Source organism: Carlito syrichta, unplaced genomic scaffold (genome assembly GCF_000164805.1).
Source record: "Carlito syrichta isolate Samal-C Ts95f unplaced genomic scaffold, Tarsius_syrichta-2.0.1 Scaffold288089, whole genome shotgun sequence".
Classification (NCBI taxonomy): domain Eukaryota; kingdom Metazoa; phylum Chordata; class Mammalia; order Primates; family Tarsiidae; genus Carlito; species Carlito syrichta.
In genome coordinates, this window is record NW_007232185.1 from 9830 (window position 1) to 29771 (window position 19942).

General features: G+C 37.5%; 2 pseudogenes; both read right to left on the reverse strand.

Moving 5' to 3' along the window:
• Positions 1-7586: 7586 nt before the first annotated feature.
• LOC103255398 lies at positions 7587-10689 on the reverse strand (annotated as a pseudogene).
• Positions 10690-18809: 8120 nt separating this feature from the next.
• On the reverse strand, positions 18810-19025 carry LOC110595226 (annotated as a pseudogene).
• Between the last annotated feature and the right edge of the window lie 917 nt (positions 19026-19942).

Consider the following 19942-nt stretch of genomic DNA (forward strand, 5'->3'; position numbering starts at 1 on the left):
GTTTTCAAATTTTCTGTTTCTTATTGTGTATGTTTGTGCTCTTCTCTTTATTGATTAGTTTAAGTAGCGGTTTCTCTATTTTATTAGTTGCTTTTTAAATATCCATCTCTTGGATTTATTTTTAAGTCTTTTTCTGTTTTGTTGATTTCTTAATTTCTGTGTTTCTTTGTAACTTATTCTGCACCTCCTCAGTTATTTTATTAATTTTATTAGACTTATCTATATTTTACATAAGTGCTTATAGCATAAGTGCATAAGTGCTTATACATAAGTGCTTATACATAAGTGCTTATAGCTAAGAATTTTCCTTAGCATAGTGTTGTAACTTCCCATACTTCTCTTTGCAGTGTTTTGATTAACACAATCTTCCAGATATTTTCAAGTGCTTATATTTCCTTCTTGAATCAATAGTTACTTAGGAGAGATATAAAAGCATTTCAATGAAGGACTTTTCTCTTTCTGAATGTATCACTACTTCTTAGTTTTATTGTATTATATTAAGAAAATATCGTTTAACATCATTGCAGGCTTGGGTTCCAAGAAAAGTATACTCTGAGATACAGATGACCTGCAGAAAGTATATAAATAATGATCTTGGGATGAATACCTGTGAGGGAGTGGAGACAGCAGTACTGGGTAGAAGGGAAAAATGGGGTTGTGAAACAATCACATTAGCTTTGGCTGATCCCATGGAACTATGATGGCTTTTCAGAGTAGTCCGGAAGGGTTTGGGCCTTTATACCCCCTCAAGAGCTCAATCTCAAAGCTTGATCTAGGGAAGGGTCATGACCTTGGGCCAGGTTGTTTTTAATAATGCTGGGCAATTTCTGGAGAGGGGTTGAGAGTGAGGGCTGTGGGAAGGGCTATCAGCCAGCAATACTTCCAGGAACTGGGGAAATCAGTCCTTCAGTCCTGAAAGGAGACCTGGGAGTCATAACATGGTGTTCAGTATAGGTGAAAATTTGTGATATTCTATTTTTTAGTCTTCCTTGTACTCAGGGCAAAGACATGTATTCTGTGATAAACTAATCAGACATACCCTTCCAGTAATTTGATTCAAGGACAGGTGGTACAAAGAACTAGAGGAAGGCAACATCAGTGGGACAAGCTACAACTGCCAGTGTTCAGTGACAGTAACTTTGGTCACCTCCTAGGATGGTGTATGTTTTGTTGTGGTCTGGTTGCTGACATCTCAGCCTGGTTCTCTAGCCCTTTCAGCAATTTTATGAACTACACAACTCTATCTCTATCTTTTTATCTCTGTTTCTGCCTGTTAATTATTGCATTATGTAAAAATGGTTAAGCAATATATATATATTTTTTACCAAGTTTGAGGAGATATTTGGGATGGTATGACTTATAATTAGGATCTATGGCATATGGAAAAATGCACTTTTCAGAGCTCTAGGAGACATTGTGGACATAGAATATAAACCAGTTTAATAAGATATGGGCTCCAAATAAATAGCCACAAAGGCATGAGCTTTCAGTACAGGTGTGGTCTGTCTTGCATAAAGGCAGCTCTACACATGATCCAGAGTAAATGTCTGAATTTTAAATTTTTCAGTGATGACTAATAGTATGCCAGGCAATTCTTTTTTTTTTTGAATTGGAGTCTCACTCTGTCACCCAGACCGGAGTGCAGAGGCCGCTCCCGCCCACCGCAGCCTCGACCTGCTGGGCTCTGGTGATCCTTTCACCTCAGCCTTCCAAGTAGCTGGAACTACAGGTGCGTGCTACCACACCTGGCTAATTTTTGATTTATTGTAGAGATGAGGTCTCACCAAGTTACCCAGGCGGGTCTTCAACCCGTGGGCTCAGGTAATCCACTCACCTCATCCAAAGCGCGGGATTACAGGCTGAGCCACCAAGCCCGGCTATCAGGTAATTCTTTATATACTATCATGAAGATTTACTTCAACAAAGCCTCCAACAACAACCACTGGGAAGAGGAGAACCTATTCAGTAAATGGTGCTGGGAAAACTGGCTGACTGCATGCAGAAGGATGAAACCTTAACTATCACCATACACAAAAATCAATTCTAAATGGACCAAAGACCTAAATGCAAAACCTCAGACTATAAGAATCTTAGAAGCCATAGGAGACACCCTTATAGACGTTGGGATAGGCAGCCAACTTCTGATCATAATCCTCAAAGCCCATGACATAAGATATAAGATAGACAAGTGGGACCTCATCAAACTGAAAAGCTTTTGCAAAGCAAAAGAAATCACCAAGAGAAGGAGAGACAATGCACAGAATGGGGAAAAATATTTGCCAACTGTTTATCTGACAAAGGTCTAACAACCAGGATCTACAGGGAACTAAAAATGTGTCAAAAAAAAAAAAAAAAAAAAAGCCTTACAAAAAATTGGGCAAAAGACTGAATAGACACCTCTCAAAAGAAGACATGTGAATGAACATCCAACAGATACATGAAAAAATACCCAGCCTCACTAATCATCAAAGAAAGGCAAATAAAAACTACACTGAGATATCACCTAACTCCAGTTAGGGTGACCATCATTAATAACTCAAAAAACAACAGATGCTGGAGAGGATGCAGAGAAAAGGAAATGCTTCTACACTGTGGGTGGGAGTGTAAATTAGTACAGCCTCTGTAGAAAACAGTGTGGCAATTTCTAAAAGATTTAGAAATTGACCTTCCACATGACCCAGCAATCCTCTTTTGGGAATATTCCCAAAGGAACTCAAAGCATTCTGCAAAAAAGATACCTGCACATGCATGTTTATTGTAACTCTATTCAGGATACCAAAAACATGGACCCAACTGTGCCATCCATTGAAAGTAGACTGGATAAAAAAAATGTGGTATGTATACATGATGGAATATTATGCAACCATAAAGAATGACAAAATTATGAATTTCTCAGCAACTGGGATGGATTTAGAGTCTATCATTCTCAGTGATCTATCATAGAAACAAATATTTGAATACCACATGTTTTCACAAATGGAACCTGAACATTTGCTATAATACTGCAAGAAAGATATTGGCAGTAGTGGGACACTGCTGGGGGTAGGGGAGGACACATAACCTCACTAAGGGTGCCTGATCCTAAACCAGGCAAAGCGAGGACCAACGGGAGACCCAGACTTCACCTGTACACACCACTTATGTAGCTAATCCTGACTTGTACCCCACATCTTTAAAATAAAATGTGTTGATCAGAAGATTTATATAGATATAGACATATACATACATTTCATTGATTACACAAAAGAATACAGACACTTTATAGGAAATGCATACAATATAATCAGAAAATGTGATTAGGTACAAAACATCAGAGTGAGAAATAACTGTCCATCCTTCACTCTCATCAGTCTCCAGTATGAAATCTTTACTACATTCAGATTAATATATTCAATGTCTATTTATATTCAGAAACATTCCACATTCTTTCTTAAAAAGTCTTTCTCATGTGTTTTGAGTATTTTCAACATTCCTATGAAAAACTCATCCATGTTCAAGAGCCATATTAAGTGCCATCTTTTTCCTGAAGTTGTACTTGACCTCTTAAGCCCTTACTAGTATCTTCTTTTACCTCACATTGCAGTTGTAGTTTGAACCTCCTATTACACAGTAATTTCATTCTCTAGTGTTTTTCATGCACAACAGTATGGTAACCTACTCAATTTCACCCTAGAAGGAAGACAATCTTGGACAAATGCTTTATCTTGTGCTCCCTGTGGTATATTGACATATTAATCTGGACTATGTGTGAAGTCTTAATGATACATTCATTCAAATATTGACTTTATATTTGTATTGTGACTTCCAGGGACTTTATATAGAAATATTTACCCACATCAATAATATGTTAGGGAATGCAAATGGATAATGCTCATGATTATGTCACTTTTAGAGTTTGTGGCAAACTTAGGCCAGTAGCAAATTTAATTAGGAGTTTAACAACAACTTTGTGATTATGATGAGGATGAAAATGATGGTGCCATTAGGATTTTTCTTTTCCTGAATTTCTTTCGGCCAGTATGAAACATTGGGAGAGTCTGGCTTTTTAAAAGCCTCTTTCAATTCATTATTCCTTAGACTGTCAATAATGGGTCCTAATGGTGGAATAAAGGGATTCAACACAGGAGCTATGGCCATGAAAATTACTGATGCGGTGGAATCTTTTTCAGTGGAATGATTGGATGAGTGGCTCATGTAGACCCCTGTGATTTCTTCATAGAAAAGAATGATCAAGGCAAGGTGTGATCCATAAGTGCAGAAAGATTTGAGTTTTTCTTCGGCAGAAGGGAGTTTCATCACAGTAGAGATGATGAGGCTATAGGATATCAGGATACAATACTGAAGGTACCACAAAGATCAGTCCTACCACAGCCAGAACCATCTACTGATTAAGACTGGTGTTAGAACAAGATAGTGGGAGAAGAGAGTTGCTCTCACAGAAGAAATAGTGGATGACATTATTGACCAGAAGCACAGGTGGGTCATCATAAGAGTTTGTAAGAGAGGGTTCCAAATGGCAATGACCCAAGGTATAGCCACCAGAGGCACTGGGTTATAATGGCGGAGTAAAGCAAAAGGTGAGAGACGGCCACATAGTGGTCATATGCCATCACTGTGAGAAGGAAATTGTCCATGTTTGCAAACATCATACAGAAATACATGTGAACCAGGTGGCTGGGAAAAACAATGGATTGAGTTTGGGTTTGGATGTTCAGTAGCAACTTGGGGACAGTAGCTGAAGGAAGGCAGAGGTCTAACAAGGACTGATTGGCAAGGAATAAATACGTGGGTGTGTGGAGGCGATGATCTGAGCCAATAGCCAGCAAGATGAGTAAGTTCCCAAGTAGCCATGTTAAGTATAGACACAGGAAAAGTGCAAAGAATAGCACTAAGTTCTGGCCAACTTGAGAAGCCTAGAAGAAGAAATTCAGAGACATGAGCTTGATTTTTTTTCCATTGCTTGAATATATCTGCATGAAGACTCAGAGAATGAAATATTTTTGCCAGTAAAAAATGTTTTCCTTATGATTTTTGTATATTCTGCTCTAGTCGCACTTACTGAATGTTCTCTCTTTAGGCTATCCTACCTTCTCTCTTATGCTCTCTCCCAAGCCTCACTGAACCTTGAGAATTTCCTTCCACTTCATCAGTTGTCTTTACATCTATCCTTCCTCACTGGAACCTCACCTAATCCAGAAATCTTTTAATGTTTTTGTAATATTTTATTTATTTGATTATTTTTGGTTTATAAAATGTAATTTTATTGTATGTTACTCTGCTGTTACATTGGGCATAACATAAGGCTTTTTTGAGACTACAATCAATGATTAACAACGCACATTAGTGGTCCAACTCTCTAAATAACAATAACTAGACAAACTGGACACCCTCTCACATGTGCACAAAACTGCCTGGAAAAGTACTGAAATTTTAGACTTGGCTTTGTGTACTTTATTTCCCTTTTCTAGTGTTTGAATAAATGACATGCACTTTTTTTCCTTCCTTTAGTTTTGCAGTACACAAATAGGTTAAAAGTACCTGGTAAGGTCCTATAGTTGGTTACATAAATATTTTTTATTATAAAGATGTAGGGTAAAATTCAGGGTTAGATATACAAACGTTGATTATGCAGGCACCCTTATTGATGAGGTATACCTCTCCCTCTCCTAACAGTTTCCCTCAACTGCCATTTCCACCCCCCTCCCCTGACAGTTTCCCACTACTGCCGATCCCTTTCTTATAGTATTATCCTTGTTCAAGATCTGCTTATGAGTGAGAACATATGGTTCTATGTTCTCTGTTTCTGTGATAGATCACTGAGTATGATCAACTCCAAATCCATCCAAGTTGCTGCAAAATCCATATGCTTGTCTTTCTTTATGGCTGCATAATATTCCGTTGTGTATATGTACCACATTTTTTTATCCAGTTCAACTTCAATGGGCAACATGGTTGGTTCCATGTTTTTGCTATTGTGAATAGAGCTGCAGCAAACATACATGTGCAGGTATCTTTTTTTGTAGAATGATTTGAGGTCCTCTGGATATATTCCCAGAAGGGAAATTGCTGGGTCATATGGAACGTCAATTTCTAGTTCTTTCAGAAATCGCCACACTGTCTTCCAGAGAGGTTGTTCTAGTTTGCATTCCCACCAACGGTGTAGAAGCATTCCTTTTTCTTTGCATCCTCGCCAGCATCTGTTGTTTGTTTTATTAATGATGGTCATTCTTACAGGGGTTAGGTGGTATCTCAATGTGGTTTTGATTTGCATTTCTCTGATGATGAGTGAGGCTGAGCACTTTTTCATGTGTCTGTTGGCTGCCCATATATCTTCTTTCGAGAAGTGTCAATTCATGTCTTTTGCCCACTTTTTAATGGGGCTGGGTTTTTTTTTCCTTTCAAAGCATTTGAGTTTCTTGTAGATCCTAGATGTTAGGACTTTGTCAGATATACATTTGGCAAATATTTTTTCCCATTCTATGGGCTGTCTCCCTGCTTTCTTGATGGTTTCTTTTGCTTTGGAGAAGCTTGTCAGTTTGATGAGGTCCCACTTGTCTATCTTACTTCTTAAGGTTTTGGCCTTTAGAGTTCTGAATAAGAATTGGTTCCCAGTTCCAATTTCCATAAGGGTGTCTCCTGTGCTTTCTGAGATTCTTATAGTTTGAGGTTTTATGTTTAGGTCTTTGATCCATTTAGAGTTAATTTTTATGTATGGTGATAGGTAGGGGTCCTGTTTCAATCTTCTGCATGTGGTCAGTCAGTTTTCCCAGCACCATTTACTGAATAGGTTCTCCTCTCCCCAGTGGTTGCTGTTGGAGGCTTTGAATGATATGCACTTTAATTTGCCAAAAGCAATGCTTATATTCTGGCAGCAACATGCTACATCTAATACATAGTAAAGTGAATACCTGAATTAAAAAGGCAGGAGGTGTAAGTGAATTTTTATTTGGGAAGGGAAGTTGTCAACTTAAAACAGCAGCAAATAAAGGGTGAATAGGAAACTCCCTTTTGTCACAGATATACACAACCTTCAGAATACTTGATATCAGAGGCATTTCAATTCATGACACCCAGCCCAGAAATGTCAACTGCTTTTCCATTCAAGCTAGTACTTCTGGATTCCTACTAAAAAGAAATACATTATGAGCATAGAAAAGTTGCTTATTGAGAGGAAACCCCTGAAGAATAATGGAGGGAAGGTAGACATTAAGACGTTATGTAGAACACTTTAAATTGTAATTAACTACATTTTCATATCTTCACAATAATACAAAACACAATCACTTGCAGAACTGGTTCAGATTACTTAAATACCAGATACAGTTTTAGTCCTCTACATAAGTGTTTGGAGGTTACTTATGTTTATATGAAAAGAAGCTATTAATACTTTTCCACAGCAATAACTGCATACCAGGAAGGCCAAGACAAATACAAATCAAGGAATGGAGTTTTCCCAAAGCTGCAGTGTGAAAAGACGATAAACAGTTAGTTCCATACACATGAGTGTTTTCTTTGGTATAGGAAATAAAGAATGGAGATGTGTAAAAAGTTTCTTGGTGGGAAGAAGGATGACACCCTGTATGCATTTAGTTTTCAGCCCCTTCAGCTGCATCACATTCTTTCATGTCCGTAGTGTTAGGTTGTCTCTAAGCAACTGCATGATGAGGGGACTGTCTTTGTATGAGGCTTCATTCAGTGTATCAGGTTCTGCAATGGTCTCATCAAAAGTCGTTTTAGCCAGTGTGCAGGCAAGCTCTGGGTTATTAAGGATTTCATAGTAAAATACAGAAAAGTTAAGAGCCAGCCCCAGGCAAATTGGATGTGTGAGTTGTATGTCTTTCTTGCTTATATCAAATGCCTCTTAGTAAACTCCTTGGGAATTATCTGTCATTTTTTTCGGTCATCACCACTTGCAACTTCAGCAAGGTACTGGAAATAATTTCCCTTCATTTTCAGATAGAAGAACTTACTCTCTGGATTAGTTGCATTGGCTATTAAATACTTATCCAACAATTTCAGGACTGTGGTGCAGATGGATCTCAGCTCCTACTCCACTTTCTCCCGATAGTCTTTAATCAGCTGCAACTTCTTGTCGGAGGTGTGGTTTCCTGCTTGATGCTTGAGATGACCCTCCAGGTGGACCTGTGGCCCCTGACCACGATCTTGTAGGCCACCGACAGCAGGTCGCGCTCCTCGGTGGACAACTTGGCGACCTGCTCCGTCATGGCTTCATGCATGTGGCCATGTCATCGTAGCGCTTGGCCTGCTCCACCAGCTTGGCCTTCTGGGATCAACTCCTTCTTCTCCCTAGCGGGCGGGCGGCGAGGGGCGGGGGCCAAGTCGGGGACGAGGACACGGAGAACTAGGGCGAGCACTGACCCGGATCTGGAGTAGTCCTTTTCAAGACCTTCACGTCTCCGTGGCCGCAACGCGAGTCTAATATTTTAAATATGACAGCAAATAATGGATTTAGGTATATATGGTAACATTATTACTTTGGGTCTTGCATTTCTTGGAGTTGCAGAAAAAACAAAGTAATAGAAGGCAGAATTATTTTGTTGTTTCTCACCACTATACTAATGAGAATTTTTATTTTGTTTATTTTGGTTTTTTAGAGAGAGAGATCTTGACCTGAGAAACTTGAAATCGGGTTGTGGAAAAAAAATTATTATAGAAAGTAACTAAGAAGCCAGAGGAGATAGTTTTGGAAGAAAGGAGGACTCTGTAAGAGGGAGGAAAGGTGCTGGAGAGTGTGAACTCTAAAGTGAGCTTGCATTGAAAACAGATCCCATCACCCCTAGGCTACATGATCAAGTCAGATTCTGCTGTCTCTCATCTGAATAATTGTAGAAAACCTCTATTCTTTCTTTCTATAGATTTCACTCTTTCAATCCAGAATTATTCATCTAAAACCAGAATTTCCTTGCTTCTTAAACCTTCCTAATGTCTGTTCTTCTTTATGGCTGCATAATATTCCACTGTGTATATATATATCACATTTTTTTTACCCAGTCCAACTTCAGTGGGCAGCATGATTGGTTTCATGTTTTTGATATTGTGAATAGAGCTGCAACAAACATGCATGTGCAGGTATCTTTTTTGCAGAATGATTTGAGTTCCTCTGGGTATATTTCCAATAGGGAGATTGTTGGGTCATATGGAAGGTCAATTTCTAGTTCTTTCAGAAATTGCCACACTGTCTTCCAAAGAGGTTGCACAAGTTTGCATTCCCACCAGCAGTGTAGAAGTGTTGTTGTTTTTTTTTTCTCTGCATCCTCGCCAGCATCTGTTGTTTGTTTTACTAATGATGGCCATTCTTACTGGGGTTAGGTGGTATCTCAATGTGGTTTTGATTTGCATTTCTCTGATGATTAATGAGGCTGAACACTTTTTCATGTGTCCATTGACTGTCCATATATCTTCTTTTGAGAAGTGTCTGCTCCTGTCTTTTACCCACTTTTTAATGGGGCTGTTTGTTTTTTTCCTTTCAGCATGTTTGAGTTCCTTGTAGATCCTATATGTTAGGCCTTTGTCAGATATACAGTTGGCAAATATTTTTTCCCAGTCTATGGGTTGTCACCCTTCTCTCTTGATGGTTTCTTTTGCTTTGCAGAAGCTCGTCAGTTTGATGAGATCCCACTTGTTTAGCTTATCTCTTATGGCATGGGCACTTGGGGTTTTGATCAGGAATTGGTTGCCATTTCCAATTTCCATAAGGGTGACTCTTGCATTTTCTAAGATTCTTATAGTTTGAGAGTTTACATTTAGGTCTTTGATCCATTTAGAGTTAATTTTTGGAACCTGGATGGATTTAGAGTCTATCATACTCAGTGATCTATCACAGAAACAAAGAACAGAGTACCATATGTTCTCACTTATATGCGGACCTTGAACAATTATCATAATACTGTAAGAAAGGGATAGGCAGTAGTGGGAATCTACCAGGGGAGAGGGGTGGGATTGGCAGTTGGCAGTTGAGGGGAACTGCCAGGGGAGGGGGGCACACCTCATCAACAAGGGTACCTGCATAATCAACATTTGTATACCTAATCCTGAATTGTACCCCACATCTTTAAAATAAAAAATTGAAAAGTTGAAAAAAGATAAAAAATAATAATTGATTAAACGTTCAAATATCCATACAAGAATGATCATCAGAGAATTACTCATAAAGCAGAAAATAGAAAATAATTTCAAGTATATTAATTGGAGCTAGGTTTTACAATTTATGTTGTATGAAATTAAAAGTTAATATCCCTGGTAAAGACATCACAATGATAAGAGGACAGTATTATCAAACAGAATATATAGTATATGATTATTTAAAATATATAGTCATGTGCGTATTCACATATATGTAAAATATGTCTATAAGTATGTATGAAGATATTAACAATAACTATTTCTTATTGGTGGAATGACTTTCACTTATTTTGAATCTCTTTTCTATCATAACGATGAATTATTATAAAAATTTTAAAAAATTTATTTTTGAAAAAAATATTCTAATGGCTTTTAATTGTCTTCAACCCAGATTTGTTATCATGGCATACAAGAGTTTCCATAACTTTTTCTTACCTGTCTAGCCTTATGTCTTGCTATAATCAATTTCTCACTCTTAGAATTTTCTGACACACACTGAAATTTTATATCTATATAGCCTTCCTCCTTCTGGAATTCTGTGACCATCCTATCTAAAACTTCCCTTAAGATATTCTTTATAACATTACCTTGCCTTTGTCTTAATATCAATCATCATTATTTGAGATTTTCGTGTTCTCCCCCTAAGTTTATTATTTCTTTCTAATTTGTATCAGTAAAATGTGAAGTTCATAAGAGCAGAACATTCGTCTTTTTTAAAAAAATTACTGCATATGTAGAATAGTGTCTGACATACAGTAGGCACTCAATACGTATTTGTTGAAAAAATGAATGAGTGAATATTCTTATTGAAGACCTGGAAAGCTTCTTCTCATATCATTAGATAAGAAATATGTGCTCTTAATGTACATTTTATAGTGACTTTTATCTTAGGCTATATAGTACACAGTCATTTTCTTTTCATAACTTCCTATCGCTTGCAGGATTTTCAAGAGCAAATGAACTCAATCTTATTCATCTTTATAAAACCCAGTTTTATCAATAGTTATTTATATTTGCCTATGAAGTCAGAATGATTTTTTGGGGGGCGGAATGCATTGCATGTCAGGGAATGTACGTATAAGTCAACACTATGAATGATTCTATTATTGGTGTTTTACTCTCTCCATTGTCCTGTGCGTAAGCCAAAGGGACGAAGAATCTGGTGGCAAAAACAGAAGGTAATGAAGGGACTCTGCTGGATAACTCTTTTTTTTTTTTTTTTTTTTGAGTTGGAGTCTCACTCTGTCGCCCACACTGGAGTGCAGTGGCCACTCCCGGCCACCACAGCCTCGATCCTTCTGCCTCAGCCTTCCGAGTAGCCGGAATTACAGGCATGTGCTACCACGCCCAGCTGATTTTTTGATTTATTGTAGAGATGAAGTCTCGCTGCCCAGGCAGATCTCGAACCCATGGGCTCAGGCAATCCACTCACCTCAGCCTCCCAAAGGCGTGGGATTACAGGCTGAACCACTGAGCCCAGCTGGATAGCTCTTTTACTGGTTGAATAATAAACTGTGAAACTAAATGAAAGAAAGAGGCATTCTACACACTTCTATGCAGAATGGAGAAAGGTTTTGGCACTTTGGACTCCAGAGAACACATAACTCATGTGAGAATTTTCTGACAATTCTTGTAAATAACTAAAGCATTTATCCATAGGCTACAGGACTTACAATAGTAGATAAAATAACAGCATCCTGTTATATCAGGTCTTCAGGTTGATTGGTTTTAAGAGACACAAGTTAGAGTTGTATCATATTGCTTAGCACAGCTCCTGTCATATGGTGTTTAGTCGAATAAATGTTCTCTGGCAGCTACGGAGACAGTAGAAGACATAGTTTTCACTATGAAATATAAAAGGCACATAGAAAAAGTGGAAGACAAAGTATGAACTTTGCAAAAAACAATAAATTAAAATATTCAGAATTCCTTCTAGTGGTTTCTTGTCACTGTGTCCTCCCTCGCTTCCACATCTCACATCAACACAACATAAATGGCTGCTTTTACCACTTGCAATAATTTAAATTTAGAGTCCTCAAAAAGTTCTCACATGAGCTTACTGCTCACTTCCTGGTGGACTGAATTCTCCATTTTTTTCATCTTCTGATTTGTGCTGCTCATCACTACTGTCCTGCCAATGCCTGGTTTGATAAGAGTGATGCAGAGGTCAGGGCATGGATGCTCTCAGAGCTGCTGTTGATAGGCACAGGCAGCTCTATGTCCTCTGGAGTCTAAAGTGTCAATGCCTTTCTTCATTTTGTATATAGATTATTGACAGTAACTACTTCTAGTATGTGGATCCTTCACTTCTGCTTTAAGGAGACATTTCCAGGCAAAAACAGCTCCTGTACGCCTCTCTTTGCTTTCATAAAAGTCTCTGTCCGTTCACTTAAGGCACTGAAAGTTCTAGCCAGAACAATCAGGTAAGAGAAGGAAATTAGGGGTATCAAACAGGGAAAGAGGAAGTGAAGCTATCCCTCTTTGTGAAAATAATATTCTATATCTTAAAAACCCTAGGGAGTTTGTAAAAAGCCTCCTTGCACTGATAATCAACTTTGGTAAAGTCTCAGGGAACAAAATCAATGTGCAGAAGACAGTTGCATTTCTGTACACCAACAACAAGCAGACAGAACAAAATAAAAAGCACAATTTCATTCACAATAGCCACACGCACACAAAAGAAATAGCTTGGCATCTACTAAACAGAGAAGTGAAAGATCTTTACAAGAATTTTCAATACTATATTGAGCAGGAGGGAGGAGAGTAGGCATTCTTGTCTAATTTTCATTCTCAGGGGGAATGCTTCCAATTTCTGCCCACTGAACAAATGTTGGCTGTAGGTTTATCATAGACGACTCTTATTGTTTTGAGGAATGTTCTTTCTATGCCTAGGTACTCAAGGGTTTTTATTAAGGACAGATGCTAAAATTTGTAGAATGCTTTTTCTGCGCCTAATGATATAATCATGTGGTTCTTGGTTTTATATCTATTGAAATGCTGAATTACATTTATTGTCTTGCTAATGTTAACCCAGCCCTACATCTCAGGAGTGAAGCCTTCTTGGTCATGGTGGATGATCTCTGAGATGTACTGTTGGATACAATTTGCTAAAATTTTATTTAGGATTTTTGCATCTATGTTCATCAAGGAGCTTGGTCTACAATTCTTTCCTTGTTGGGCCCTTGCCAGGTGTGGGTATCAGTATGATGTTGACTTCATAAAATGAGTTGGGGAGCATTCCAACATTCTCAATTGCCTGGAAAACATTCAGTAAGATTTGAATGAGCTTCTCCTTAAATGTTTTGTAGAATTCTGCTGGGAAACAATCTGTTCTGGGGCTTTTTGGCAGGGAGATTTCTTATGACTGAGTCAATTTCCTGTATAGTTATTGGTCTTAGAGTTTCAATTTCTTCTTGTTTCAACTTTGGGAGGTTGTTTGGTGTCAAAAAATGCTTCATTTCCTTTAGAATTTCTTGTTTATTTGCATATAGGTTTTTATAGTAATCTCTGATAATCTGTTGAATTTCTTCAGAGTAAGTTGTGACTTCACCTTTTGCATTTCTGATTGTATTCTCTCTCTTTTTAAAAAGTCAGTCATACCAGGGGACCATCAATCTTCTTGATCCTTTTAAAGAACCAGCTTTTGGTCTTGTTGATCTTTTCTATGATATTTTTGTCTTCAATGGTCTGCAAATGCCATTGATTTTATCTTGGTGATCTGCATTCTTCTGCTGAAATTTGGCCTTAGATGATCTTGCCTTTCCAGCTCCTTTAGATGTGACATTAGGTTGACTACTTGTGATCTTTCTGCTTTCTTGATTTGTCTGTGCAATGCCATGAATTTTACTCTTAACATTGCTTTCATGGCATCCCAGAGATTCTGAGAAAATGCATCTTTGTTTTGTTTGTTTTCAGAAATATTTTTCTTTCTGTCTTGAGTTTTGTGTTGAACCAGAAATCATTCAACAGCATGTTGTTTGGTCTCCATGTCTTTGTATGTTTTGTGGGTATCTTGTTGGTGGCCATATTTATTTTTATTCCACCACGATCTGAGAAGATGCATGGTATTATTTAAATCTTTTGTAATTTGCTTATGCTTAATTTATGTCAGAGAATGTGATTGATCAGGAGTATGTTCCATGAGGTGGTAAATAGAAAGTATACTCTAAATTTGTTGCATGAAGTGTTCTGTAGATGTCTATTAAGTTCATATGATTAAGCGTCGAGTTGAGGTTCCAGATCTCATAGTTGATTTTTTTGTCTTGATGATCTATGTAAAGCTTTTAGTGGGGTACTTAGGTCTCCAGCTGTAGTTGATGAGAGTCAATGTCCTCTTTTAGTTTGCTTAGTAGTTGTCTTATAAAATCTAGTGCTCTTGTGTTGGGTGCATATATGTTTAGAATAGATATTTCTTGCTGGAGAATCAAGCCTTTTATCAGTATGTAGCTTTTGTGTGTGCCTTTTTAAACTTTTGATGGCTTGAAGACATCAGCTATTCTGATATTAGAATAGCTACTCCTGCTTTCTTCTGTTTTCCATTTGCCTGGAAGGTCATTTTTCAAGCCTCCAACCTTGAATCTTGGTGTCTTTTTTGGTGGGATGAGATTCCTGGAGGACTTCACCCTTTGCATTTCTGATTGTATTCTCTCTTTTTTTTAGTCAGTCATACCAGGGGACCATCAATCTTCTTTATCCTTTCAAAGAACCAGCAGATTGTTGGATCATTTTTGTTTTAATCCAGTTTGCCACTCCATGTCTCTTCAGTGTACATTTAGTCTGTTCACATTCAAGTTGATTATAGATATGTGAGAGTTTATTCCTGTTATAGGGCTCTTAGGAGGCTGCTTTGTTTTCTTTTTTTTGTATTTATATATGTGTGTTTTCATTTCTGTATGTGTTCTGTGTCCTCTGTTAACTATGTGTTTGCCTGTACTTTTGTGAAGTGTATGGCCATTCTTCTTTTTCCTCTGTGCTCAGCACCTTCTTAAGTGTCCCTTCTTGAGCATCTCCTGAAAGGCTAGTTTAGAGGTGGCATATTCTTGTAGAAATTGGATGTCTGAGAAGGATTTAAATTCTCTGTCAATGATGAAGCATAGCTTTGCTGGAAAGGAAATTCTTGGTTGGAATTGCTTATCTTTAAGAATATTAAAAACTGAACTCTAATCCTTTCTGGCTTGTAGTGTTTTTGCAGATAAGTCTGGGGCAGTTCTAATGGGTTTTCCCCAGTAGGTAGTCTGACCTTTCTCTCTTGCTGCCTTTAGGATTTTTTTCTTTCTTGCTAATTGTTTGGAGGCAGATTACAATGTGTCTTGGTGATGATCCTCTCTTGTAACAGCTTAGAGGGGTTCTCTGAATCTCTTGCTGTCTAGCAAGATGGGGAAAGTTTTCTTGATCAAGCTTGTGGAGCACTTGTTCCTTGGTGTTCTCATTTTTCCCTTTCTGCTTTGAGTGTGCCAATCAGGCATAGGTTTGGTTTTTTTTTTAAAGGCACACTGCTCTCAGAGGTTTTGTTCCTTCTTTTAAAGTTTTTTTTCTATGTTTTTAACAGACTGTGTTAATTTTATATTTTGGTATTCAAAGTCTGAGATTCTCTCCTCTGCTTGGTTGAGCCTGTTCTCAATGCTGGTTACTTGTTATTGATTTTGAGGATGAAGTTCTTTATTTCCATTATTTCAAATAGGAATAAGACAAGAATGTCCACTCTCACCTCGCCTGTTCAACATAATGTTGGAAGTCCTAGCCAGCACAATCGGGCAAGAGAAAGAAATAAGGAGTATCCAAACAGGAAAAGAGTAAGTGAAGCTATCCCTCTTTGCAGAAAATATGATTCTATGTCTTGAAAACTTTAGGGAGTCTGTCAAAAGCTTTCTCTCACTGATAATCAACTTGGCAAAGTCTCAGGGTACAAAATCAATGTGCAAAAAACAATGGAGTTTCTATATAACAGCAACAAGCAGACAGAGAACCAAATAAAAAACACAATCCCAATCACAATAGCCTCAAAAACAAGAAATACCTTGGTATCCACCTAACCAGAAAAGTCTTTACAATGAGAACTTCAAAATGCTGCTAAAAGAAATCAAGAATGATGCAAACAAATGGAAAAACACTCCATGGTCATGGATCAGAAGAATCAATATCATCAATATGTGCATTTGACCCAAGACAATCTACAGATTCAATGCAATATCCATCAAATTACCAACATCATTCTTCTCAGACGTGGAAATAACAATACAGAAATTCATATGGAAATAAAAAAGAGCATGGATAGTCAAAACAATCTTCAGTAAAAGGAACAAAGCAGGAGGTATCACACATCTAGATTTTAAACTTTGCTACAAGGTACAGTACAGTAACCAAAACAGCCTGGTATTAGGACAAGAATAGGCACATAGACCAATGCAACAGGACAGAAATTCCTGAAGCAAAAACTTGGTCTCTAAGCCAACACATCTTTGAGAAAGCCACCAATGACAGGCACTGGGGAAAGGAGACCATATTTAGCAAATGGTGCTGGGAAAATTGGTTGACCACACACAGAAGAATGAAACTGGATCCTTACTTATCACCATATACAAAAATCAACTCTAAATGGATCAACGACCTAAACATAAAACCTCAAATTATAAGAATCCCAGAAGAAAATGTAGGAAATACTCTTGTGCACATTAGAATAGGCAACTAGCTCTTGATCAAATGACCAAAACTGAATGCCATAACAGCTAAGATATACAAGTAGAACCTCATCAAACTGAAGAACTTTTGTGCAGTAAAAGAAACTTTCAAGAGAGTGGGGAGACAACCCACAGAATGGAAAAAAAATTGCTAATTATGTATCTGGCAAAGGCCCAACATCCAGGATCTATAAGGGGCTCAAATGAGCCTGAAAGGAAAAACAAGCAAACAACCCCATTAAAAAGTGGACAAAGGACATGAATAGACACTTTTCAAAAGAAGATACAAAAGCATACAACAGATACATGAAAAAATACTCAGCCTCACTAATCATCAGAGAAAAGCAGATCAAAATAGCGATGAGATACCACCTAAATCCGGTAAGGATGGTCATCATTAATGAATCTAAAAACAGCAGATGCTAGTACGAGTGTGGAGAGAAGGGAATACTTCTACACTGTTGGTGGAAAAGCAAGTTCATTCAGCCTCTATGGAAAACAGTGTGGCGATTCCTAAAAGAACTAATAATTGGTCTTTAATATGATCCAGCAATCCTTTTCCTGGAGTATACCCAGAGGAACATAAATCGTTCTACAAAAAAGATACCTGCACATGCATTTTTATAGCTGTACTATTCACAATAGCAAAACATGGAAGCAACCTTACTGCCCATCAAAAGTGGATGGGATAAAGAATATGTGGTATATACACATGATGGAATATTTTGTAGCCATAAAGAAGAACAAAATCATGGTCTTGGCAACAAATTGGATGGAGTTGGAGACCATCATACTTAGTAATCTATCACAGACACAAAGAACTGAATGCTGCATGTTCTCACTCATAAGTGGAACCTAAACATGAACTACATTGGTGCAAGGGAGGGATCAGCAGTTGTTGGGCACTGCTAGGGAAGGAAGGGGGATGGGTAGAGGGGGCACGAAACAACAAAGAGTACCTAGTCCCAAACCAGGGGAAGTGAGGGCCAGTTGGAGACTTAAACTTTACCTACATGCAGCCTACTTGTGTAGTTAATCCTTACTTGTACCCTACATCTCTATCATAAAAAATATATATTTTAAAAAGCTAAAAGAAAACCCAAGGAGATAATTATGGTGTTGTCCTCAAGTTGTGAGATCTTTAGCTAGTTTGCCTTATTTTTAAAAAAAATTTATGAGTGTTATTATGTTTATTTTATACACAATGTCCAAGGTTTTTACCTGTACTTTTCAAAGCACATATTCTGCATTTCTGAGAGATGATTCCTAAGTGAAATTAAGAGAATCTCTTATTGTTTAATCTAATACTTGCCTTTATGAATTAAAAAGGCCAGCTCTGGCCAAGATGTCCTTGAAGAGGTGAAAGGCAATGCCAGAGCTGGTGGGTACCTGGCTGCTGTCTAAATTTCTGCAAGTGAAAAAGGAGAATTATTCCAAGAGGTCTCAGCTTATTACATCATGGTGAGGGTGGGGAAGTAAAATAGGTATTTATAGAAGACTTTATTCCTCTGAGTGATATTTAGTCCAAAATCCTAGTCCACATTAGTGTTTCTTCAGATTTGTCAGTTATAGTACCACCTGTTGGTATTTGGAGTCATATAATCACATTTATCATACAACAAAACTTTGGAATAATGAAAATCTATTGATTTAGTAATTCCACTTTAGAGACACTTTGCCAAAATATTCCCTGATAAGCCGGTTATGAATGAAATTAAGTGAAAAATACATTTATCTATTTACATTTAATTAATTATATTTATTTTTATTTTATTTATTTATTTTTATAGCCACTGTTGAAGGTTTTATTTTTTAATTCTATGGTAAAACACAATCAGTTCAGGGTCTTTTTCTGAACAAATGACCCCTCAGTCTCCTGTAGCAGGCTCCTAAGTGATCCTCTAAGTCAAATCAGTTACATGAGATACTGAGTGGTGCATCCTTCACATTTGCTGCTTATAACTCCTAAGTGGTCAACATTGAATATTTTCACTTCTGAGTAAGAGAGAAAGCATTTTGGTCCTTTAATTCACCCACTTGCTCCTGTAGGATATTAACCAACTCTGCTATTATAAAGACGTGTGCATCATCAATGTCTTGAATGATGAATTTCTTCCCCAGGGCACTGGACTGATCTCAGTATAGCAGAAATTGTTTCATGGCAGGATTACATTCTATAAGCACTCCTTTCAAGACAGTTTTCATCTTTTCCCAGTCAGAAGGTGCAGATGATCTCAAGAATTCCTGCTTGCCCCAGCCGCTCACACACTCTCCACGAACCTCATAGTTAATTAATTTTAAATGGATATCTCACTCTGACACCCAGAATGGAGTGCAGTGGCACAATCATGACTCATTGCAGCCTTGACCTCCTGGGGTCAGGTGATCTTTCTATCTCAGCATCCCGAGTAGCAGGGATTTCAGGTATGCACTAGCGTGTCTGGCTGTTTTTGGATTTTTTTTTTTTTTTTTGTAGAAACAACATCTTGCTATGTTGCTTGAAGTGGTCTCAAACTCCTGGGCTCAAGCAATCCTCTCTCTTCAGCCTCCCAGAGTCCTGAGATTACAGGCATGTGCCACTGCACTCAGTTCTTAGATACATGCTTCTTAAATACCTGCCTTCCTATTGTCATTTTTCATTTAAAGTTTAAAAAAAATGTATTTTAATATGTAAAAACCATGGATTTCCACATTCTTTATATTATTTAATCGCTACAACACCTAGGGACAATATTATCTTTATTTTGTGGTTTAGCACACTCTGAAACAGGGAGATTACATTCTTACTTGAAGTGACACAGTGTCTAAATGATGGGACCAAGTGGTGAAACTAGATATGCAGACTCCAAAGTTATACTCTTTCCTTGAAACTATGGAGTATCTTTTAAAAATTCCTTACTAGATAGAGACTAATGATTAGCAAAATATGAAAATTTATTTTTCTTAATGTTTTAATCAGTTTGCTTTATATTCAAAGATTTTCTCAGAGTAAGCTTCATGTTTATAATGTTCAACTTAAGATGTCATTAATTTTAATACTTTAATTACAAAGAATCATAGGATTGGTCTCAAAATAGTTACGGTTAAAAAATTTTAATGTGGTAAAATAGAAATTGGCTCAA